This window comes from Moschus berezovskii, chromosome 10 (genome assembly GCF_049115385.1).
Source record: "Moschus berezovskii isolate FMDL1 chromosome 10, NW_MosBer_1.0, whole genome shotgun sequence".
NCBI lineage: Eukaryota > Metazoa > Chordata > Mammalia > Artiodactyla > Moschidae > Moschus > Moschus berezovskii.
The window spans coordinates 106,074,732-106,100,065 of record NC_142469.1 but is presented as its reverse complement, the minus strand read 5'-3'; positions in this window follow the sequence as shown (position 1 = coordinate 106,100,065).

Below are 25,334 nucleotides of genomic sequence, written 5' to 3'. Positions count from 1 at the left end.
CGGGGTGGGGGAAGGGGGCGGAGCCTGGGTGGGGGAGGGGCGGAGCCGGGGTGGGAGAGGGGCGGGAGCCGGGGTGGGGGAGGGGAGGGAGTCGGGAGGGGGGAGGGGGAAGGAGTCGGGGTGGGGGAGGGGCGGGAGACGGGGTGGGGGAGGGGCGGGACCCTCCTCCTCCTCCCGCTGCCTGCATCAGGGCGCACTGTGACGGTGAGAGTGAGGGCCCACCCTGGGGGCCAGGCTCCTGTCGCCCGCCTCTAACACCCGTCGCCGTCTATGGCAGCCCCGCCCAGAGGGCGGAGCGGCTACACCCCAGGAGAGGAGCAGAGACCCTCGAAGCATCACGGTCCAGACAGAGGTGACCAGGGTTCCACCGCTGTGCAGGCATGAAAACAGGCCTGGGGAATTCGGCAGTGTCTCCAGGCACTGGACACAAGCACCGCAGCCCCGGGCGTCACCGTCCCCGTGGGGCAGGGAGCGTCCGGCCTCGGAAGCTTGCAGCCTCCCTCGGCCTTTACCCAAGAACCAAAGGGACAGGAGGAAATGAAGGCTCAGCGGAGAACAAACGAGTCTGGAAGTTAAGACCGTGGAACTTCCCATTTTTCTCTGAGTAAATGGGCCTTTAAAAATATAAGTATAGCCGACACATGACATAGATGATCAAAAGGTCTCGGAAGGGTTTTATCTAATGTCAATATCAAGTGGGAAATACAGAAGTCTCCCTCCAGCCTCCTGTTAACTAAATTACAGAAGCCTTTATACGAGCCAAGCAATAAAACAGGGAAAGGAGATAGAATCAGAGACAAACCTATAAAAATGATTAAGCTTGTTAAAATGAGAGCCATTAACGAATCCATGGAGCTGGCACTAAGTGCAAATTGACAGCGTCTCTTTCAGATTCCCATACTTGCTGGAATGACAATCCCACTATTGATTGTGTTTAATTATTAAAATCTTCTCCGCAAATGAAATGCAAACTAGTTTTCTGGATGGCAGACTGTTATTAACTTATGCAGCTAAATAATCTTAGTGACTATCGTGCATGAAGAAAGAAAAATTATTTGACTTTTGTAAGAAAACAACACAAATGAGACAAAATGACAAAAATGTGATTCAAACCAAAACATGCTAAACTAGAAGATGCAGTTTCAAAGGGATGTTATCCTATGATTCAAGCTTCAAAGTGAAAGTTCAAAAAGTCTGGACGTGCAGACAAAGTCACGTGAGAGGCAGTCGGATGGGTGTGGCCACCAGCAACTTTCCAGCCAGGCAGTTTTGAGCCAGGCTGGATCCCGCCTTGCCCTTCCACAGCATTTCCCCACCTCAGCAGTCGTCTGTCCCCTCTGCTAAAGTCTGTTCATAGGAATGATCCAAGGATATATGGTGAAGATAAGCCTCAAAACAATGGAAACAGTGACAGACTTTATTTTCTTGGGTTCCAAAATCACTGCAAATGGTGACTGCAGCCATGAAATTAAAAGATGCTTGTTCCTTGGAAGAAAAGCTATGACCAACCTAGACAGCATATTAAAAAGCAGAGACATTACTTTCCCAACAAAGGTCCATCTAGTCAAAGCTATGGTTCTTCCAGTAGTCATACATGTATGGATGGGAGAGTTGGACTCTCTCTTGAGAGTCCCTTGGACTGCAAGGAGATCCAACCAGTCCATCCTAAAGGAGACCCGTCCTGGATGTTCATTGGAAGGACTGATGCTGAAGCTGAAGCTCCAATACTTTAGACCCTAACGTGAAGAGCCAATTCATTGGGAAAGACCCTGATGCTGGGAAAGATTGAAGGCAGGAGGAGAAGGGGACAACAGGATGAGATGGTTGGCTGGCATTACTGACTCCATGGACATGAGTTTGAGCAAGCTCTGAGAGATGGTGAAGGACAGGGAAGCCTGGCGTGCTGCAGTCCATGGGGTCACAAAGAGTCGGACACGACTGAGTAACTAAACAATGACAACAACAAACTTTACTCCACAGCAGTGGACAGTACAACACGACAATTCCAGGAGCCAGAAAACTGAGACGCTAGGGAGTGGATAAAGGGTTTGAGAGGTGGGGATCAGGCAGAGCCTTGACCCGTATGAACAATCCAGGACCCCTGGTTCCCTGAAGACCATCCCAGCATCCACTGCCTTCCCTGGACTGGGGAAGGGAAAAGAGAGGGAGAGAGGTAGATTAATTTTTACTTCAACAACACTTTCCTCTGCTGATTCAACTCACACACAAAATGTTGTGCCTGCACTGATGTTAATAAATGTAAATTAATAGTAAAATTATTGTGACATAAACAAATAGGAGGCTGGAGACTTGGATTTAAAACAACAAAAAGACCGTGAGGTTTTATTATTCTGTGATATACCAAAGAAAATGCATTTTTAAAGCGTATCAGGATATATTTTGGTCTGGAACAGCCACAGAACGACCAGACAGGCCCTTAGAACGTTCATTTATGTTTTTAAATATTGAAGGAAATCCTTATAAATCATTTCCTTCAAAACAATGTCTTAGTGATTCCCACAGGACCCACTAGTCGCTGCAACCTTAGGATAAGATGCCAGTTTATCAGTGTTTTACTCAATTAACTTCATAAGCTTTCATTTGGCTTCACAGCAGCAGACTTAATGAAATGGGAGCTTGTGCCCAGATAGCAATTGGCTGCTTCCTGCCCAGACACTGTGGTTTCGCATCAGCCTTTCACTCTGCTAATACGAAATCCCCATTAATGTGATTGCTTTAAGTGATGCCACAGGGAGCCTGGAGCCCGGGGCACCCCCAGCTCTCCATGTCCTTGCAGGGGTAAGTGGACTGCCGGCCAGGAGATGGTGAAAATAGCAACATACAGTTGTCTTGGAACAAAGCTCTCAGTGTGGTTAGCGCCAGGCTGTGCTCACTGTCCACAAAGCATGTCCAAGCTCACTGCCCCCTGGATGTTAGCAGATTTGCACTAGGTCATACCTGTCTGCCCACTTCCCCAGCTCTCTGCTCCCAATTTGGAGAATAAAGTCTGTATCTGGCTCGATACAACGCAACCTGCTGACACACGACCCTCATGTCAGGTGGGGCCAGCCACGGCTGTGGTCTTCCAGCAGCTGGGATAATAAGACGCCCACTGCGAGGAGCCATGTCCTTTTGGGTAATTCAGGAGGCACCTAAAGAAGAGCCCCGTCTCCCACCTGTGCGCATCTGCTAACACCTGCACTGAGCAGTGCACGTCGTGTACAGGTGGGAGGACTCAGGTCCACAGCAGGGAAGTGGCTGTGAATGGAGGACACAGGGATCCCGGGCAGCTCACCTGGAGTTCCCGGACAGGAGCGCCTGGGGTGTGGCCGAGCAAGGCCCTGCTCTACCGATGCTGATGTCCCAGAAGGAAGAGACCCGGGGAACGAGCAAGTCAAGAATAAGATAGAGGGGAGCGCCCTGAGGCCTCACTGGGTGGTGCGGCGGGGCTCACGTCAAAGGCTGCCTTAGACACAGGAAGGAGGGCACAGGAGCTCTGAGGCTGACTGGCGAGGAGGGAGCCCCAGGAGAAGGTTCTGGTCTAGGCTTTGGTGGTGGAAGTCCCAGGGGGAGGCTGTGTGGCCCCACAGAGGCACAGGGGAGCCAAGGGGTGTAGAGCCCGCAGGTGGAGAGGGGAGCAGGTCCAGGTGGGCCCAGGTGAGGTTCCAAGTGGGGGCAGGTGAGGGTCCAGGTGGGCCCAGGTGGGTCCAGGGGAGGTTCCATATGGGGTCTCAGCAAAGGCCTGCCCTTGCTCTTACTCTTGTTACTCCAAGTGTTACAAGAAACCACCAGAGAGTTAACAGAAACCTAACAGAAGCAGAAGTTATTAAGAAGAGGTGGCAAGAATACACAGAAGAACTGTACAAAAAAGATCTTCACGACCCAGATAATCATGATGGTGTGATCACTCACCTAGAGCCAGGCATCCTGGAATGTGAAGTCAAGTGGGTCTTAGGAAGCATTGCTACAAACAAAGCTAGTGGAGGTGATGGAATTCCAGGTGAGCTATTTCAAATCCTAAAGGATGATGCTGTGAAAGTGCTGCACTCAATATGCCAGCAAATTTGGAAAACTCAGCAGTGGCCACAGGACTGGAAAAGGTCAATTTTCATTCCAATCCCAAGGAAAGGCAATGCCAAAGAATGCTCAAACTACCGCACAACTGCACTCATCTCACACGTTAGCAAAGTAATTCTCAAAATTCTCCAAGCCAGGCTTTAACAATACATGAACCGTGAACTTCCAGATGTTCAAGCTGGTTTTAGAAAAGGCAGAGGAACCAGAGATCAAATTGCCAACATCCGCTGGATCATGGAAAAAGCAAGACTTCCAGAAAAACATCTATATCTGCTTCATTGCATTGGAGAAGGAAATGGAAACCCACTCCAGTATTCTTGCCTGGAAAATCCGAGGGTCAGAGGAGCCTAGTGGGCTGCTGTCTATGGGATCACACAGGGTCGGACACAGCTGAAGTGACTTAGCATCAGCAGCTGCTGCTTTAATGACTATGCCAAAGACTTTGAGTGTGTGGATCACAACAAACTGTTGAAAATTCTGAAAGAGATGGGAATATCAGATCACCTGACCTGCCTCTTGAGAAACCTGTATGCAGGTCAGGAAGCAACAGTTAGAACCGGACATGGAACAACAGTTCAGTTCAGTTCAGTTCAGTCGCTCAGTCGTGTCCGACTCTCTGCGACCCCATGAATCACAGCACGCCAGGCCTCCCTATCCATCACCAACTCCCGGAGTACACTCAAACTCATGTCCACAGAGTTGGTGATGCCATCCAGCCATCTCATTCTCTGTCGTCCCCTTCCCTCCTGCCCCCAACCTTTCCCAGCATCAGAGTCTTTTCCAGTGAATCAACTCGTCGCATGAGGTGGCCAAAGTATTGCAGTTTCAGCTTTAGCATCAGTCCCTCCAATGAACATCCAGGATTGATCTCCTCTAGAATGGACTGGTTGGATCTCCTGGCAGTATAAGGGACTCTCAAGAGTCTTCTCCAGCACCACAGTTCAAAAGCATTGATTCTTCGGCGATCAGCCTTCTTCACAGTCCAACTCTCACATCCATACATGACCACGGGAAAAACCATTGCCGTGACTAGACGGACCTTGGTTGGCAAAGTAATGTCTCTGCTTTTTAATATACTATCAAGGTTGGTCATAACTTTCCTTCCAAGGAGCAAGCGTCTTTTAATTTCATGGCTGCAATCAGCATCTGCAGTGATTTTGGAGCCCAAAAAAACAAAGTCTGACACTGTTTCCACTGTTTTTCCATCTATTTCCCATGAAGTGATGGGACCAGATGCCATGATCTTTGTTTTCTGAATGTTGAGCTTCAAGCCAACCTTTTCACTCTCCTCTTTCACTTTCATCAAGAGGCTTTTGAGTTCCTCTTCACTTTCTGCCATAAGGGTAGTGTCATCTGCATATCTGAGGTTATTGATATTTCTCCCAGCAATCTTGATTCCAGCTTGTGCTTCTTCCAGCCCAGCGTTCCTCATGATGTACTCTGCATAGAAGTTAAATAAGCAAGGTGACAATATACAACCTTGATGTACACCTTCTCCTATTTGGAACCAGTCTGTTGTTCCATGTCCAGTTCTAACAGTTGCTTCCTGACCTGCATACAGGTTTCTCAAGAGGCAGGTCAGGTGGTCTGGGATTCCCATCTCTTTCAGAATGTTCCACAGTTTATTGTGATCGACACAGTCAAAGGCTTTGGCATAGTCAATAAAGCAGAAATAGATGTTTTTCTGGAACTCTCTTGCTTTCTCCATGATTCAGCGGATGTTGGCAATTTGATCTCTGGTGCCTCTGCCTTTTCTAAAACCTGCTTGAACATCTGGGAGTTCACGGTTTACATACTGCTGAAGCCTGGCTTGGAGAATTTTGAGCATGACTTTACTAGCGTGTGAGATGAGTGCAATTGTGCGGTAGTTTGAGCATTCTTTGGCATTGCCTTTCTTTGGGATTGGAATGAAGACTGACCTCTTCCAGTCCTGTGGCCACTGCTGAGTTTTCCAAATTTGCTGGCATATTGAGTGCAGCACTTTCACAGCATCATCTTTCAAGACTTGAAATAGCTCAACTGGAATTCCATCACCTCCACTAGCTTTGTTCGTAGTGATGCTTTCTAAGGCCCACTTGACTTCACATTCCAAGATGTCTGGCTCTAGGTCAGTGATCACATTATCATGACTATCTTGGTCGTGAAGATCTTTTTTGTACAGTTCTTCTGTGTATTCCTGCCACCTCTTCTTAATATCTTCTGCTTCTGTTAGGTCCATACCATTTCTGTCCTTTATCGAGCCCATCTTTGCATGAGATCTGATCACATGGACCACAGCCGAATGTGGTCCACTGGAGAAGGGAATGGCAAACCACTTCAGTATACTTGCCTTGAGAACCCCATGAACAGTATCAAAGGGCAAAATGATAGGATACTGAATGAGGAATTCCCCAGGTCGGTAGGTGCCCAGTATGCTACTGGAGCTCAGTGGAGAAATAACTCTAGAAGGAATAAAGGGATGGAGCAAAAGCAAAATCAAAACCCAGCTGTGGATGTGACCAGTGATAGAAGCAAGGTCCGGTGCTGTAAAGAGCAATATTGCACAGGAACCTGGAATGTTAGGTCCATGAATCAAGGCAAATTGGAAGTGGTCAAACAGGAGATGGCAAGAGTGAACGTTGACATTCTAGGAATCAGTGAACTAAAATGGACTGGAATGGGTGAATTTAACTCAGACGACCATTATATCTACTACTGTGGGCAGGAATCCCTTCGAAGAAATGGAGTAGCCATCATGGTCAACAAAAGAGTCCGAAATGCAGTACTTGGATGCAATCTTAAAAATGACAGGATGATTTCTGTTCGTTTCCAAGGCAAACCATTCAATATTACAGTAATCCAGGCCTATGCCCCAACCAGTAATGCTGAAGAAGCCGAAGTTAATCGGTTCTATGAAGACCTACAAGACCTTTTAGAACTAACACCCAAAAAAGATGTCCTTTTCATTCTAGGGGACTGGAATGCAAAAGTAGGAAGTCAAGAAACACCTGGAGTAACTGGCAAATTTGGCCTTGGAGCACGGAATGAAGCAGGGCAAAGGCTAATAGAGTTTTGTCAAGAGAATGCACTGGTCATAGCAAACACCCTCTTCCAACAACACAAGAGAAGACTCTACACATGGACATCACCAGATGGTCAACACCGAAATCAGATTGATTATATTCTTTGCAACCAAAGATGGAGAAGCTGTATACAGTTAGCGAAAACAAGACCAGGAGCTGACTGTGGCTCAGATCATGAACTCCTTATTGCGAAGTTCAGGCTTAAATTGAAGAAAGTAGGGAAAACCACTAGACCATTCAGATATGACCTCAATCAAATCCCTTATGATTATACAGTGGAAGTGAGAAATAGATTTAAGGGACTAGATCTGATTGATAGAGTGCCTGATGAACTCTGGACAGAGGTTCGTGACATTGTACAGGAGACAGGGACCAAGACCATCCCCATGGAAAAGAAATTCAAAAGAGCGAAATGGCTGTCTGAGGAGGCCTTACAAATAGCTGTGAAAAGAAGAGAGGCGAAAAGCAAAGGAGAAAAGGGAAGATATAAGCATCTGAATGCAAAGTTCCAAAGAATAGCAAGGAGAGATAAGAAAGACTTCCTCAGTGATCAATGCAAAGAAATAGAGGAAAACAACAGAATAGGAAAAACAAGAGACCTCTTCAAGAAAATTAGAGATTCCAAGGGAACATTTCATGCAAAGATGGGCTCGATAAAGGACAGAAATGGTATGGAACAACAGACTGGTTCCAAATAAGAAAAGCAGTTTGTCAAGGCTGTATATTGTCACCCTGCTTATTTAACTTATATGCAGAGTACATCATGAGGAACACTGGGCTGGATGAAGCACAATCCCGGAATCAAGATTGCCGGGAGAAATATCAGTAACCTCAGATATGGAGATGACACCACCCTTATGGCAAAAAGTGAAGAACTAAAGAGCCTCTTGATAAAAGTGAAAGAGGAGAGTCAAAAAGTTGGCTTAGAGTTCAACATTCAGGAAACTAAGATCAAGGCATCCAGTCCCATCAGTTCATGCAAATAGATGGGGAAACACTGGAAACAGTGGCAGACTTTATTATTTTGGGCTCCAAAATCACTGCAGATGATAACTGCAGCCATGAAATAAAAGATGCTTGCTCCTTGGAAGAAAAGTTATGCCCAGCCTGCTGCTGCTGCTGCTAAGTCGCTTCAGTTGTGTCCGACTCTGTGTAACCCCATAGATGGCAGCCCACCAGGCTCCCCCGTCCCTGGTGGAGAATCCCTGGGATTTTCCAGGCAAGAGTACTGGAGTTGGGTGCCATTGCCTTCTCCAATGCATGAAAGTGAAAAGTGAAAATGAAGTCGCTCAGTCATGTCGGACTCTTAGCGACCCCATGGACTGCAGCCCACCTAGACAGCATATTAAAAAGCAGAGACATTACTTTGCCATTGAAAGGTTGTTCTAGTCAAGGCTATGGTTTTCCCAGTGGTCATGTATGGATGTGAGAGTTGGACTATAAAGAAAGCTGAGTGCTGAAGAATTGATGATTTTGAACTGTGGTGTTGGAGAAGACTCTTGAGAGTCCCTTGGACTGCAAGGAGATCCAACCTGTCAGTCCTAAAGGAAATTAGTCCTGAATATTCATTGGAAGGACTGATGTTGAAACTGAAACTCTAATACTTTGGCCAACTGATTCGAAGAACCGACTCATTGGAAAAGACCCTGATGTTGGGAAAGATTGAAGGCTGGAGGAGAAGGGGACGACAGAGGATGAGATGGTTGGATGGCATCACTGACTCAATGGACATGGGTTTGGGTAAACTCCGGGAGTTGGTGATGGACAGGGAGGCCTGGCGTGCTGCGATTCATGGGGTCGCAAAGAGTCAGACACGACTGAGCGACTGAACCGAACTGAACCAGAATTGAAAGCAAGAGATTCACCTGGTTCTGTTTGTTTTTGGAAAGATGCTTCTGGCTGTGGTTCGGGCCTGGACCCCGTGGAGTAAGAATGCAGGTGGGGAGCGCGATCAGGGTGAGGAGAACCGAGCCCTGAATCCAGGCGGGACCAGCCGCCTTCTCGCCTCCCACGCGCCCCGCCTCCGGGTAGGGACAGGGAACCGCCTTTCCCACGCAGGTCCAGCCGACCCGCCACCCGCGGAGACGCCGCCACCCGCGGAGACGCCGCCGCCCGCGGGCAGAGTCGCGCGGCGGGAAGGCGGCCGCGGCCGGGGGTGGAAACCTGGTCCTGCGGGGACTCAGCGCTCCTGGCGCTCGGGGGTCAGCGAGTCACCTTTTCTGAGGCTTTTCTGCAGCTCAGAGGCTTCCTGCGTGACTCACAGAAAAGAAAAGAGACAACCGTTTGCCAGTGAGCAAGCAGAGTGTCCTTGCCCCTCCGAAGTACGGGGGCTCCCCTCAGGCCCCCGCCTCCGGGATGCCCACCCGGCTGTTCCGGCGCATCTCTGTCCAAAGGGAGGGCCTTTCGGGGAGGGGGCGCCGGGCCTGGGGGAAACAGGGGGTAGGGGACAGGGCGGGGGAGGGCGGGGGAGGGCGGGGGAGGGCGGGGTCCCCAGCCCTGCAATCTCTGTCTCAGGAGAGGGGTTCCTTCCCCGGGCTGCGTCCAGGGCTGACCGCCCGCCTCCCCCAGGGCTCCGGCGAACCACTGGGACCAGGGAGACAGGCGGCCGCAGGCCTGGGATGCAGGGGCCCCAAGCTCCAGACAGGACCCCTCAGGCCTCCCTAGTGAGAAGGGCGCTCTGTCTCCATCTCTCCTCTCCCCCTCTGTCCATCTGTGTCCCTCTGTCCATCTCTCTGTCCCTCTGTCTCTCTGTCCATCTATCTCTCTGTGTCCCTCTCTCTCCCTCTCTCTTGACAACAGGAACTCCCCCAGGCTGCCCCAGTGGATTGGACCGTGAACTGACATTGTCTCAACAGCCTTTGCTCCACCCTTGATTACAAACTATCTTTCACTGAAGTCCCAGATCAGAACTATACGCCAGCTTCAGCCTGGCTCCTAAGTGCTTCATGCAAAACGTGAGCTCTGGAATCTTATTACACACTCGCGACTCCTGTGACCAACATAAATGATGGTTCAGCTCTAATACTTTCTGGAGTCAGCCACAGTTTTAAAGGCCCAGGACAGTAGTTGCCGATGGCAGGAACTTCGTCCATGTTGGGTTCATCTGTCGCTTTGCTTTCCGCAGAGTGAAGGCTGCAAGCGCAGTGGATGAAACCAATCATCACCTCGACGCCCCTGCCAGCCCCAACCCAGCTTCACCTGCAAACGCACGTGGTCCTCGGGACTGGCCGCAGGTAGGTGGGCGGGGCTGCCGGGTTGAGAAGGAAAGGCAGGTTCTGAGTCACATTGCTAGCTTGCTCTCAGAGGCTCTGCGTGTCGGGTGGGATCTGGGCCTCTTGGGCACCGCAGACTGGAGCTGTGCTGACCGTTTGATCCGCGTCTGACTCCCCGCAGGCCCCTTGCTGTGCCCACTCCCTGGGCACTGCCCATGCCCCGCCCCTCCTGTTCTGGGATGCCCACGCGCTGCCGTCCGCTCCCTGGTGGCCTCCATGAGGATACATCCAGTCTTAAGTGTGAGAGCAAGATAAGGAAGAAAAGGACATGGTTATTCCTAAAACTCCTTAGAAACAAAAGAAAGCTCATGTCATAACCTCACTCTTGGTTCCAAGAAGTTTGAATTTCAAGAGGATAAAAATAGGTATCATGTCTAATTTCAGCTCATTCCTACTCCAAAGGATGCTCTAACAACTTTATTTCAGGTGCTTTTTTTTTTCTCAGTACCGTCTTTAAGTCACCTGGCTTTCCCAAGGATCTCCCCAGCACCTACCAACAGACAGGCACTGTATGAAGCCCAGCTTGGCTCTCAGGTGGATGGACAGTCTGGTGAGCACCAGTCCAGGAGAAAAAGAAAAAGGGATTGCAATTCTATAATGAAGAGAAGGTGGCAGGTTTCTGTCCTTAAAAGGCAGCACCCGGGGGCTGTTCTATAAATGAAAACCTCCATTCATGCCCTCACTCACTTTTCTGGTTCCGACAAGGGAACAGAAATTCAGACGGCAAGAAGTAAAATCAAATTCTGAAATGGTTTCTTATGAAATACCTTTGCCTGCCCAGAGGCATGAATGGATACACCAGCTTAAACTGTGCCTCGAAGACTGCTGCCTCCCCTTCCTAGTCCTCCTCTCTGCCACCTCGCTCTCTGACTCTTCCTCCAGATTTTATTTCAAATATTGTTTCCTCTTTAAAGCTTGCTTGTTAAATCAACTGTACACTAATAAAAATTATTTTTAAATATTTTTTAAAAGAATAAAAGTTGCTTGTTTATGCTAAACAAAAAACATAATTTTGCACAGTATACCCCAATACTTTGGCCACCTCATGCGACGAGTTGACTCACTGGAAAAGACTCTGATGCTGGGAAAGGTTGAGGGCAGGAGGAGAAGGGGACGACTGAGAATGAGATGGCTGGATGGCATCACTGACTCTGTGGACATGAGTTTGAGTGAACTCCGGGAGTTGGTGATGGACAGGGAGGCCTGGCGTGCTGTGACTCATGGGGTCACGGAGAGTCGGACATGACTGAACGACTGAACTGAACTGAACTGAACCAGTGCTTCGTGCTTTGGCTTTTTTTTTTTTATTTGCTTTTCCTTTCCTTTCTCTCTTTTCCCCTCCTTGGTGACAGAATAATATTTTCCCCCCAAAGATGTTAATAATATTAACCCCCGAAACTCAGAGTATGTTACCTGGCAAGAGGGACTTTACAGATGTGATTAATTAAGGGCCTTGGCATGGATGGGGAGACTCTCGTGGGTTAGCCAAGTAGGCCTAGTGTAATCGCAGGGTCTTTATAAGAAAGGGGTGAGAGGGTCAGAATCAGGGAGAAATATGACTAAGAAAGGAGAGGCCAGGGAGGAGGGTAAAAGCTGTGCTGATGACTTGTGGGTGGAGGGGGCGGCCGGGACTCAGGCCACGCGGGCCACCTGCACCCACGGGGACAGTCAGGACACAGTCCTTTTCCTGGAGCTGCTGGCTGGGCAGGTCTGCTTTCGGTGCTGCAGGGGTGAGGAAAGCAAGTGAGAGTCGCTCAGTCGTATCCGACTCTTTGTGGCTCCGTGGACTATACAGTTCAGTCGTGTTTGACTCTTTGAAACCCAATGGACTGCGGCACGCCAGGCCTCCCTGTCCATCACCAACTCCTGGAGTTTACTGAATCTCATGTCCATTGAGTCGGTGATGCCATCCAACCATCTCATCCTCTGTCGTCCCCTTCTCCTCCGACCTTCAATCTTTCCCACCAGGGTGTTTTCAAATGAGTCAGCCCTTCCCATCAGGTGGCCAAAGTTTTGGAGTTTCAGCTTCAGCATCCGTCGTTCCAATGAATAGTCAGTGTTGATTTCCTTTGGGATGGACTGGCTGGATCTCCTTGCAGTCCAAGGGACTCTCAAGAGTCTTCTCCAACACCACAGTTCAAAAGCATCAGTTCTTCGGCACTCAGCTTTCTTTATGGTCCAACTCTCACATCCATACATGACTACTGGAAAAACCATAGCCTTGACTAGACAGACCTTTGTTGGCAAAGTAATGCCTCTGCTTTTTAATATGCTATCTAGGTTGGTCATAACTTTCCTTCCAAGGAGTCTTTTATTTCGTGGCTGCACTCACAATCTGCAGTGATTTTGGAGCCAAAAAGATTAAATGTCATTGTTTCCATTGTTTCACCATCTATTTGCCATGAAGTGATGGGACCAGATGCCATGATCTTAGTTTTCTGAATGTTGAGCTTTAAGCCAACTTTTCTACTTTCTTCTTTCACTTTGATCAAGAGGCTCTTTAGTTCCTCTTCACTTTCTGCCATAAGGGTGGTGTCATCTGCATATCAGAGGTTACTGATATTTCTCCCAGCAATCTTGATTCCAGCTTGTGCTTCATCCAGCCTGGCATTTCACATGATGTACTCTGCATATCAGTTAAGTAAGCAGGGTGACAATATACAGCCTTGACGTACTCCTTTCCCGATTTGGAACCAGTCTGTTGTTCCATGTCTGGTTCTAACGGTTGCTTCCTGACCTGCATACAGATTTCTCAGGAGACAGGTCAGGTGGTCTGGTATTCCCATCTCTTTAAGAATTTTCCACAGTTTGTTGTGATCCACAGACTCAAAGGCTTTGGTGTAGTCAATAAAGCAGAAGTAGATGTTTTTCTGGAACTCTCTTGCTTTTTCGATGATCCAGCGGATCTTGGCAATTTGATATCTGGTTCCTCTGCCTTTTCTAAATCCAGCTTGAACATCTGGAAGCTCATGGTATATTTCTTCAGGCCAGAATACTGGAATGGGTAGCCTATCCCTTCTCCAGTGGATCTTCTCGACCCAGAAATCGAACCGGGGTCTCCTGCATTGCAGGCAGTTTCTTTACCAATTGAGCTATCAGGGAAAAACCCTCAGGCATAGTTTTCCCAAATGTTTTGCTGCAGTATAACAAGTCACCAGGTCGCCAGTGACCTTCTTCCCCAAATTACCACTTGAAGGAGAGCAATTAGTCAACCTTGAGCAGAAAATAAATGTCTACCTAATTTGAGCTCTTAGATGCCTTGGTTTCTCGTTTGTAGCAGCATGTGTTACCCCAGTGAACACAGAAGTTGTTGAACTGACATGTGCCAAAAGCTAAGGTACGTGGTGTGAGTGTGATGGTCGGGTCACAGGCAGAGGAATATCCACGCAGCAAGCTGGGGCCACAGAGGTCTCCACCACGTGATGGCAACGACATCATCAGTTCAGTTCAGTTCGGTCGCTCAGTCGTGTCCGACTCTCCGCGACCCCATGAATCACAGCACGCCAGGCCTCCCTGTCCATCACCAACTCCCGGAGTTCACTCAAACTCATGTCCACAGAGTCAGTGATGCCATCCAGCCATCTCATTCTCTGTCGTCCCCTTCTCCTCCCACCCCCAATCCTTCCCAGCATCAGAGTCTTTTCCAGTGAGTCAACTCGTCACATGAGGTGGCCAAAGTATTGGAGTTTCAGCTTTAGCATCAGTCCTTCCAGTGAACACCCAGAAAAGGTTGGCTTGAAGCTCAACATTCAGAAAACAAAGATCATGGCATCTGGTCCCATCACTTCATGGGAAATAGATGGGGAAAACAGTGGAAACAGTGTCAGACTTTATTTTTTTGGGCTCCAAAATCACTGCAGATGGTGACTGCAGCCATGAAATTAAAAGACGCTTACTCCTTGGAAGAAAAGCTATGACCAACCTAGATAGCATATTAAAAAGCAGAGACATTACTTTGCCAACAAAGGTCTGTCTAGTCAAAGCTATGGTTTTTCCGGTAGTTTTGTATGGATTTGAGAGTTGGACTATAAAGAAAGTTGAGTGCCAAAGAATTGATGCTTTTGAACTGTGTTGCTGGAGAAGACTCTTGAGAGTCCCTTGGACTGCAAGGAGATCCAACCAGTCCATTCTAAAGGAGATCAATGATGTCATAGGCTTTTAAATATTTTTCTCAGTGTTCAGATAATCATACTCACCCATATTTATGATATGCATGTACCTATATTGAGATCACGAAGGGGTCAGATATTTTTTTAATGAAAGAGAGGTCATATTATATAGCTTCTCTTTTCGCAGGCATTAAACGCTGTACAGCTCCTGCAGTTCTGTATCATTCTCACTGTTGTTTTTGTGACAGCTGCCTGACACTCTCAGTGGTTGTACTCTAACTTATGTAATCACTTCCCTGACTCTACATCTTCATTCGCTTTTGCCTCTGTGAGCCACGTGATAAATACCTTTTACAAATATTCTTAAGGTCCAATGCATTGTTTCTATGAGCTGAATTCTCAGGAGTGGGACTGCTGGGTTAAAGGGTCAGTGTGTTTTCGTGTTAAATATTCCCAATTTGTTTTCCAAAGCAATTGTGAATTTTTACCTTCTCTGCCATGCCCAATGGGCTTCCCTGGTGGCTCAGATGGTAAAGAATCAGTACACAATGCACGAGACCTGGGTTTGAGACCTGGGTTCAATCCCTGGGTCGGGAAGATCCCCTGGAGAAGGGTATGGCAACCCACTCCAGTATTCTTGCCTGGAGAATTCCATGGACAGAGAAGCCTGGCTGGGTACAGTCCACAGGTTCACAAAGAGTCAGACACGACTGAGTGTCTGACCCTTTCACTTTTCACTTTACTTTCAACAATGCCTATATTTCTGTTCATTTCTAAGTATGCTTACCTTTTCTTTTCCCATACAAAGCTTTCTGGCTTCTAAATAGTGTCTCAGCCTATCATTATATTGTTTCCAGGTTGCCAAAAAGAATCTCTCTCACTCCAGACTGTAAATATAATCATTTATTTTTCTTGAAGTGTTATACTGTTTTATTTTTCAACTGAATATTTAATTAACATAGAGTGTATTTTGATCAAACTGTAGTTCTAGAGAAGACTCTTGAGAGTCACTTGGACAGCAAGGAGATCAAACTAGTCAACCCTAAAGGAAGTATCAGTATTAGTTCAGTCACTCAGTCATGTACGACCCTTTGCGACCCCATGGACTACAGCACGCCAGGCCTCCCTGTCCATCACCAACTCCCAGAGCTTGCTCAAACTCAAGTCCATTGAGTTGGTGATGCCATCCAGCCATCTCATCCTCTGTCATCCCCTTCTCTTCCTGCCCCCAATCCCTCCCAGCATCAGAGTCTTTTCCAGTGAGTCAACTCTTACCATGAGGTGGCCAAAGTATTGGAGTTTCAGCTTCAGCATCAGTCCTTCCAATGAATATTCTGGACTGATTTCCTTTAGGATGGACTGGTTGGATCTCCTTGCAGTTCAAAGGACTCTCAAGAGTCTACTCCAACACCACAGTTGAGAAGCATCAATTCTTTGGCGATCAGCTTTCTTCACAGTCCAACTGTCATATCCACGCATGACTACTGGAAAAACCAAAGCTTTGACTAGACACACCTTTGTTGGCAAAGTAATGTCTCTGCTTTTTAATATTCTGTCTAGGTTGGTCATACTTTTCTTCAAAGGAGCAAGGATCTTTGAATTTCATGGCTGCAGTCACCATCTGCAGTGATTTTGGAGCCCCCCAAAATAAAGTCTGTCACTGTTTCCATTGTTTCCCCATCCATTTGCCATGAAGTGATGGGACCAGATGTCATGATCTTAGTTTTTTGAATCCTAAAGGAAATGATCCCTAAATGTTCATTGAAAGAACTGGTGCTGAAGCTAAAGCTCCAATACTTTGGCCACCTGATGTGACGAGCCCACTCACTGGGCAAGACCCTGATGCTGGAAAAGACTGAGGGCAGGAAGAGAAGGGAGTGACAGAGGATGAGCTGGTTGGATCACATCACCGCCTCAATGGACATGAACTTGGGCAAACTCTAGGAGGTGGTGAGGGACAGGGAAGCCTGGCATGCTACAGTCCATGGGGTTGGGAAGAGTCAGACATGACTTGGCGACTGAATGACAAGGTAAGAGTCTCACAGATTTTTATTTTCTTACAAACTGGTGGCTGTCTATGCCAGAACAATGTGTATTAAGTAATCCATTCTTTGCCCACTGAATTGAAACACCACCTTGTTGTGTATTAATTTCTCATATAATTGAAAGTTTACTCATGTTTCAGGGCCTGCTGTCCCTTCCACTGACACACATTCCAAGCAGCTCTAAGACAGATCTGAATACCCTGACTCCTAACCGTGCTAGAAGGTGGCTCGTGTCCTGCCTCCCTATCTCCTTTTTCTTGCCTATTCTCAGGTACAGATCGCTCCCATAGAAACACTAGGGGCACTTTACACCATTAAAAAAATCAGAGGGGTTTTCTTGAATGATAGTTTAAGAATGTCTTTCCTATTTTATTGCTTTATATCCTTGTGCAGATCAATTATACAAACACTGTGTCCCTTTGAAAGTGAGGATAGTCATCAGATCCGTTAGACCAGTCTCACGCTAAATGTGGCTTCGATTGTTGATGTAAAACACTTGTGAGTCTTCCAAGCATCTAGTAGCCTAAACAATAAGATATTCACCAGGGCTGTGTTTCAGAAACCTGAAATCGGCCGTGTTCAGCTCTGAACTGACATGTGTGTTCAGAATGGCTGGAACGACCACACCTGTACTGGGCCAGAGTGAGTGTCCGTCCAGGGACCTTCTGACGTCAGAGGGCTGAAAAGGCCACCCTCAGAAAATACTAAGATGTGAGTCTCCTGAAGACCCCTGAAGCTAGGCTGAGCTGGAGTAGAACAGTAACCTCACCTTTCTTTGGTTCCCAATCCCTGTTCCCCACGCTCCCCACACCTCAGCTTTCTCTGACCATAGCCCGAGCTGCTGCCTTTAGGAGGTGGATCTGGGATTCGTTCTCGCCTCCCCTTGCCTGGCAGCCTCGTGAGAAAGTCCCTTCTCTGCTGCTCTGTCAGTGTTTGGTTTGTACTCCTGGCAAAGGAACCTGGTTCCATAACAACTTTTGCTTGTGTTTAATCGATTTTTTTTTTTTCTGGTTCCTCTAATCAATTTTCTTTCTTTTTCTTTGCTTCCTTTTTCTTATTTTTATTTCCATGATATTCATTCTCCCTTGTGTACCTTGCAATATGAAATGATTTGGCATTTTTTCCAAAATTTCCCCCGAGTCCCATCCATCTCTGAATTTTTAAACAATTGTGATCTGTGATGTTCTTTCAGAGTTGCAGTTGCTTTATGGGGATGTCTTGCTCTCAAAATCTGTTTTGAAAGACTGTTAATTACCCTCTGCTTTGTGGGCTCTTTGCTTTTGTTGTTAATTTTTTCCTTCTGCTGAAAAGCTTTCATTTTCATTTTTTTTCTTACCGTATCTTGCTGTGTATGTAGAGGTTTTTACTTCAGTAATTCATTTTTGTGTGAATTGAATTTACTTTATCATTTTTTAGTGTTGAAAGTTTATTTGAGCAGAAGTTGATTTGAGTCAAGCAACACAGATTAGAAGTGGATAGCAGTGCTCCACTGACAGGAGGCAGGGCCAAGAACTCTAGAAGGAGACTTGAAGGAAGGGGAGGAAATTATTTGGTGAACATTTAAGAAGCTGCCTTATTTGGGAAAGCCTCGCTGGTGGTGTGCAACTGGCGGGCCTCAGGTCTCAGTTTTTTAACTTTGAGGCATTATGGGCTTTGGGTTTGCTTATGTAGGCTGCCAAGCTATTAGAACCGCCTGGGTCTAATGGCCTTTTTTTGTTTTTCTGCAAAGTATAGCACTGTTTTATTTTATCTTGTATTTTAATTGGAATATACTTGCTTTAACAGGTTGTGTGCGTCTCCACTGTAGAACAACACAGATTAGCTGTACATTCACATATATCCCCTCTCTCCCATGCCCTCACCCCACCACTCTGGGTCATCCCAGAGCGCCGAGCTGCGCTTCCTATTAAACTATTACAGCTGTGGGAGGACTTTAACTAGGTTCTCTGTGGAAACCCCAGGTTTGGTTATAAAAGGTGACACTTATTTGAAATCATGCAGAATATGTGCAAAAACACGGGGCTCAGCACTCCCAGAGGGCCTGGGTGCCCAACTTTCCAGACTTCCATGCGGTAGGTAATGCCCCTCCCAGTGGCTCCAAATAGTCTAAATACACGTCTGCAGCATGGCGCCAGGAAACACGCAAAGCAAAAATGACACGTACTTGCTGAAAATATAGCAGCCCCAGGCCACGTGCTCAGAAGCTTCAATTCATTAGCTCATCGAATCCTCTGAAGGGCCCCGTGAGGTGGGCACTGATCATCCATTTTATAGATAAGAAATCTGAGATGCGAGGTTTCAGTAGCCTATCCAAAATTACCAGATGTGGGAAGTTACCACAGACCCAGATGACCCATGTAATGCCGATGAATGGAACTGCTTTGATATAGAAAGATATTTATATAAAGCCTTACAGCCGTCAGACTCTAATTGGAGATTCCGAGTGACTGACAAGTACGTTCTAACTCCAAACAAACAAAAAGAAATCACATCGTTTTAAAAGTAAGAGCTCAACCCGGTTCTATGGTATGCGAGAACGGGCTGCGCTTCGGCCACAGAAAACCCTCCTTCTTTCCCCACCGGGGCTGTGGTTCCCATCACTCTCGGGCGTGACTGTGAGTCTCTACAAACTGGGGAGGACGCTGGGGTAAACCTGCAGGTCAGCAAGGCAGGGTTTCCCCAGGTCTGTCCCCGGCCCCCTGGGGGCAGGTCGGTGACACACTCAGAGCCTCTTCACCCTAAAATCCCTTTACAGCAATCACGACGAGGGCAACAAGGGCCGCATTCCTTGAAAGAGGGATGGGGAAAGTCACATTACTGCTAAAATTTGAGAAAATACAAATGGCTCAAAAGCACCTCATGGGCCAGGGGGGAGATAGGGGGGACTTCCCTGGTCTCAGAGGTAAAGAATTCACCCGCGATGCAGGAGACTCAGGTTCGTTCCCTGGGTCAGGAAGATTTCCCTGGAGGAGGAAATGGCAACCCAGTCCAGTATCCTTGCCTGGGAAATCCCATGGACAGAGAAGCCTGGCGGGCTACAGTCCATAGGGTCACAAAGAGTCGGACACGACTTAGGGACTAAACAACAAACACCCTCTGCAGGACAGACCCCAGGTGAAGAAACCGGATCAGGGACTTGACAGACTCGGGTGCTTTTCCTCCTCCTCTGTCCCAAGGAGAAATCAAGCATCACGTGGAGAAAGAGGTTTAAAGTTACATCACAAGCCTCCCAAAGGGATGCCTAAGAATGAGCCTTTCTCCAAAATCCTAGCTGCGGTCCCCAGGTTTCCTGAGTGCGGCCCCGCCGGTCGAAGAGCAGAGCCGCCCTCAGCATCCTCTGGGCCTCTCTCACCACGTCACCTGGCGCCCCTCCATCTGCGCCGTGCACTCCTCAGTGACTGACGTGGTTAACGCTGGGTTATTTCCCTTCTCCGAGAGTCCCGATCTAAGTCTATATTTTCCAAGGGTTTATCAATGAAAGTAAGTCAAAACCAATTGATTTCTGTGGTGAAAACAACCACAGATCGGACTCGCTTTAGAAGCCGAAGCACTCACACTTGAAGGCGACAGTTGCCAGACGCGTGTCTGGGTGAGCATGGTTAGTCTTCGGTGAATCAGATATCAGCAGCAGGTGATTTTTTTTTTTTTTTTAGGTTTTGTTATAGAGGATGAGGCCTTTCTTTGTACTCACTAGTCATTATTGCTATAAGCCAGGGGTCCCCAACCTCTGGGATCTAATGCCTGATGATCTGAGGTGGAGCTGATGTAATGATAATAGAAATGAAGTGCAAATAAATGTAATATGCTGGAAACATCACAAAACCATCTCTACCTCCCTCAAAGCTGGTCTGTGGAAAAGTTATCTTCCACAAAACTGGCCCCTGGTTCCAAAAAGACTGGGGACTGCCGCTATAAATGATTCTTAGGTTAAATAAACAAGAGTTTATAGGTGCGTGAGTGCTCAGACGTGTCCAACTCCTTGCAACCCCATGGACGGTAGCCCACCAGGCTCCTCTGTCCATGGGATTCTCCAGGCGAGAATACTGGAGTGGGTTACCATTTCCTCCTACAGGGGATCTTCCCGACCCAGGGACTGAACCCATGTCTCTGCGTCTCCTGCATTGCCACCAGAAGCATCTAAGAGTTTGTAGACTAGGGCTCAATCTGGATGTGGTGTAGTGTTCTAATAGTAGGTATTTCAGTGGTGAACTCCACAGTTTGGAGAAACCCACATCAGGTGTAAGAACTTTGCAGATACACACGCCCCACCAGCTGACAGCTTTCTGATGAAGACATTAACAAGAACAGCTCCTTAAGAAGTAAAGCGCCAGCGTCCACAGAACATTTTCTACAGTTAAGAACCACCCCGCTGGCCATGCTGTGGGATCACAAGATCCACAGGGAACTAAATTCTGTGGGAAACGAATCAAATTGTGCTCACTTCAAGGAAATGGAAATCCCACAAAATTAAATGGTGAATCTGACTCAGGTTTCTCTGGGGGAGGAAAAAGAGGGGAAAGAAAAGAAAACAACAACAACTTGATTTCAGAATCATTGAAACCAAGTGGAAATCATCCATTAGTGATTCACAGGTCTCTTCAAAAGGAGATTAGAAGCAGCTGAGGCACAAACTATTAGCAGATCCAAAGAGAACTCTAAGTTCCTGATAATATGAACACGATTGCTCCAGGTCAAGGCGAGAAGAAAGCTAGTTTTTATCCTACTCAGCATGTTCTAAGTCTCGAGTCCTCTATAGCTTTTTCATCAACATGGACAGTGGTGCAAAGTAACTTCCCAGAGGACAAAGCCTGGTAAAATGTTCTGCTCTGACTCAGAAATGGGAGACCGGTGATGGAGGAAAAGAATCCAGGAAGACCGCGTCTTGTAGATAATATCTCACTTACGCTTTGATAGGAAAAATAAACCGATTATAATGATACCTGGTAATAGAAAGTCAAGATAAATGTCAAATAGTGAAAGGTGACATGGCCACACAGAGACAACAGGCGAGCTGACAGCCCTGGTTTCCCGGTTATTACATCTTGTCACTCTGAAGCTCATTCACTGGAGTGGGCTGCCACCTTTGCCATCATACTGTGACTTCCCCCAAAGTGAAAGCTTCTTGCCCTATCCCGTACCCCTGGCAGAAAGAGAGTGGATTTTATTTTTAATTATTTTTAAATTGGAGTATGTTTGTTTTCCACTGCTGGGTCAGTTTCTGCTGTGCAGCAAAGTGGGATTCGAAATGCATCCAAGATACCGTCCGCTCATCTGGGAACTCCCGAACCAGGGTCTGTCAGCAGCTGTCAGCAGCTTCATCCGTTGCTCCAGTCACCTATTCCATGATTTTCTAAACGTATCCTAACTGGAAAAACTGTGGGAAGCCCCATTCTGGGGAACCAACCTGACCCCCAGGGTCGTGGGCCCAAAGCCAGGCCTCCGGACACATCGCCTTCTCCTCCTCCTCCCTCCTCTCCGCAGAGGAAGGGGCGTGCAGTGTCTCGAACAGGCCGAGGAGGACAGAGGGGGTTTCATCAGGTGTGGAAGCTCAGCGGAAAGGGCACTATCGTCCGGAGGGCCGCACAGGGTCGGACGCCACTGAAGCCACTTAGCACACACATGTGTACAGCTGCGTGGATTCTGGCCTAAGCTGGAGGTGGGGATGACGGGAAAGAGGCCATCTCAGGACTCCAGACGCGAGGGGCTGGGGTTCCGAGTTTCAGGACTGCTCGTCCGGACACCACCGTCAAGCCCCTCACCCGCCAAGCCCATCGGGGACCCAGGAGAGCTGCTGGCGGGAATCATCCACACATGGACCTCCTCCCCTCTCCCCCTCAGCCCTGGGACGGGCGCCAGGGGTTGCCTGGTCGTGGTGGAATCCCATCAGACGCATGCAAGGAAAATGTGCCTCTGGGTTCTCAGTTTTGTTTTTAGCAAGTGCCACCGAAAACGGTGAAAGGATTAAGCTCATTCACAGTACAGATGTTCATATTCTGCGAGGCCCCGTGAGAAAACTAGGTCTTTAGATTTGGATGGTTCTAGCTCTGAAAGCGGAGAAGGCAATGGCAAGCCACTCCAGTACTATTGCCTAGAAAATCCCATGGATGGAGGAGCCTGGTAGGCTGCAGTCCGTGGGGTCGCTAAGGGTCGGACACGACTGAGCGACTTCACTTTCACTTTTCACTTTCCACTTTCACACATTGGAGAAGGAAATGGCAACCCACTCCAGTGTTCTTGCCTGGAGAATCCCAGGGACGGGGGAGCCTGGTGGGCTTCCGTCTATGGGGTCACACAGAGTCGGACACGACTGAAGTGGCTTAGCAGCAGCAGCAGCAGCTCTGAAAGGGCCCACTTCTTGGAATACTGCAGAGGTTCAAACCAACGGAGGGTTCCTTTCCCAGTTCGTCACTTCGCTGTGTGAGGTTAGGTATATCGTTTCCAGGTCTTTCTCTGGGTGTATTTCCTCATCTGCAAGCAGTAGGGTGTGAGTCTGTGCGACCACAATGTGGCTTTTGCATCTAAGGGGCTTTGGTCCATTGTTTTTCTCTAATTCTTTTTAAGTATGATGCTTATAAAAGGATGCTAGGCCATTTCTGAGTTAAAGTTTAGAAAATTTAGTTGCTCAGTCGTGTCCAACTCTTTGCGACCCCATGGACTGTAGCCTACCGGGCTCCTCCGTCCTTGGGATTTTCCAGGCAAGAGTACTGGAGTGGGTTGCCTTTCCCTTCTCCAGAGGATCTTCCCAATCCAGGGATCGAACCCGGGTCTCCCACATTGTAGGCAGACACTTTACTGTCTGAGCCACCAGGGAAGTCCCTATAGGGAGACTTTAATAAACTGCTCTCTGGATCCCATCTATGACTTAAGTGTTTGCTTAAAGCGATGAGCAAGGACAGTCCTGAAGGCCAGAGAGTGAGCGGGGAGCACCGTGTACGTCCTGCAGAGGGAGGAAACGGCAAAGGATGGTCCTGGCCCATTGGCACCACCACCCACGGGCAGGCCCAGATTACTTTAGAGCCAGCGATGGCCCGCCTCCATGCCCCTGGCTCGGAGCCATCACGGGGGGTCCACCAGCCAGTCCACTGGCTCCCACGCCAGTTTCAAGGCCTCAGCTTACCTTTGAACTGACAGTTCTCTAGCCATCAGCTTTGGAAACAGGGCGTATGGTGGCGTTTATCCACTCTGCAAGTATTTATTAAGCACTTAGGTTCCAATCACAATTAAACACAATGAGATATGAAACTGACGGTATACCCTACGTGGCGCCTCTATCTTCGAGATCACTCTAGGTATATTTCCATTCATATCTGAGGCTGCTTTCATAAAACAGATCCAGCAAAAGGACTTTTAAAAAAAAGGATCTTACAAAAAAAAAGACTATTATTCTGAAAGTCCATAGACTGTCTTGAGATTGAAAGCCAGGCTGCCATGGTTACACAAAATGCCTCTTCTTAGACAAGGACCCTAGGAAAGGGATTCAAGGAGAGCTGTTTAATGGTGATGCTGTTGTTCACATATCCCATGGGACAGGAGGGATTTCTGCGCTTGGTGATGGAGGGGTACAGGGCCATAAGCATCCTACCTGCGGTGGGGCTACATCCCCTGAGGGCTTGCCTTTGGATCCAGAGGAGACCCCTGTTCCGCAGGACACAGAGGGTTAGGGCATGAGCTGCTGGGTGCCTGGGTCTAAGAAATGCCTTTCCCCACAGGAGCCAGAGAAGGAGGACAAATAGCTTATTTCCCAGAAGACTGAACAGCCAGAATGAAGTGGCTTTTGAAGATGTTTTTTATTGAATAATAATTCAATAAGATGGGCTTGGAGGAAATGAGGTTACTTCAAATCTGGCTACACCAGGAAGCAAGACTTGCTACTAAAATCCAACCATCTTTAACCATAAATGTTTGCTTTGCTTCACTCTTCACGAGAGAGAATCATATCTTTACTAGATGTAGTGATAATGTGATCACTGACTTAGAGCCAGACATCTTGGAATGTGAAGTCAAGTGGGCCTTAAAAGCATCACTACGAACAAAGCTAGTAGAGGTGATGGAATTCCAGTTGAGCTATTTCAAATCTTGAAAGATGACGCTGTGAAAGTGCTGCACTCAATATGCCAGCAAATTTGGAAAACTCAGCAGTGGCCACAGGACTGGAAGAGGTCAGTCTTCATTCCAATCCCAAAGAAAGGCAATGCCAAAGAATGCTCAAACTACCGCACAATTGCACTCATCTCACACGCTAGTAAAGTCATGCTCAAAATTCTCCAAGCCAGGCTTCAGCAATATGTGAACCGTGAACTCCCAGATGTTCAAGCAGGTTTTAGAAAAGGCAGAGCCACCAGAGATCAAATTGCCAATATCCACTGGATCATGGAGAAAGCAAGAGAGTTCCAGAAAAACGTCTATTTCTGCTTCATTGACTACGCCAAAGCCTTTGATTGTGTGGATCACAATAAACTGTGGAACATTCTGAAAGAGATGGGAATCCCAGACCACCTGACCTGCCTCTTGAGAAACCTGTATGCAGGTCAGGAAGCACCAGTTAGAACTGGACATGGAACAACAGACTGGTTCCAAATAGGAAAAGGAGTACCTCAAGGTTGTATATTATCACCTTGCTTATTTAACTTATATGCAGAGTACATCATAAGGAACGCTGGGCTGGAAGAAGCACAAGCTGGAATCAGGATTGCCAGGAGAAATATCAATAACCTCAGATATGCAGATGACACCACCCTTATAGCAGAAAATGAAGAGGAACTCAAAAGC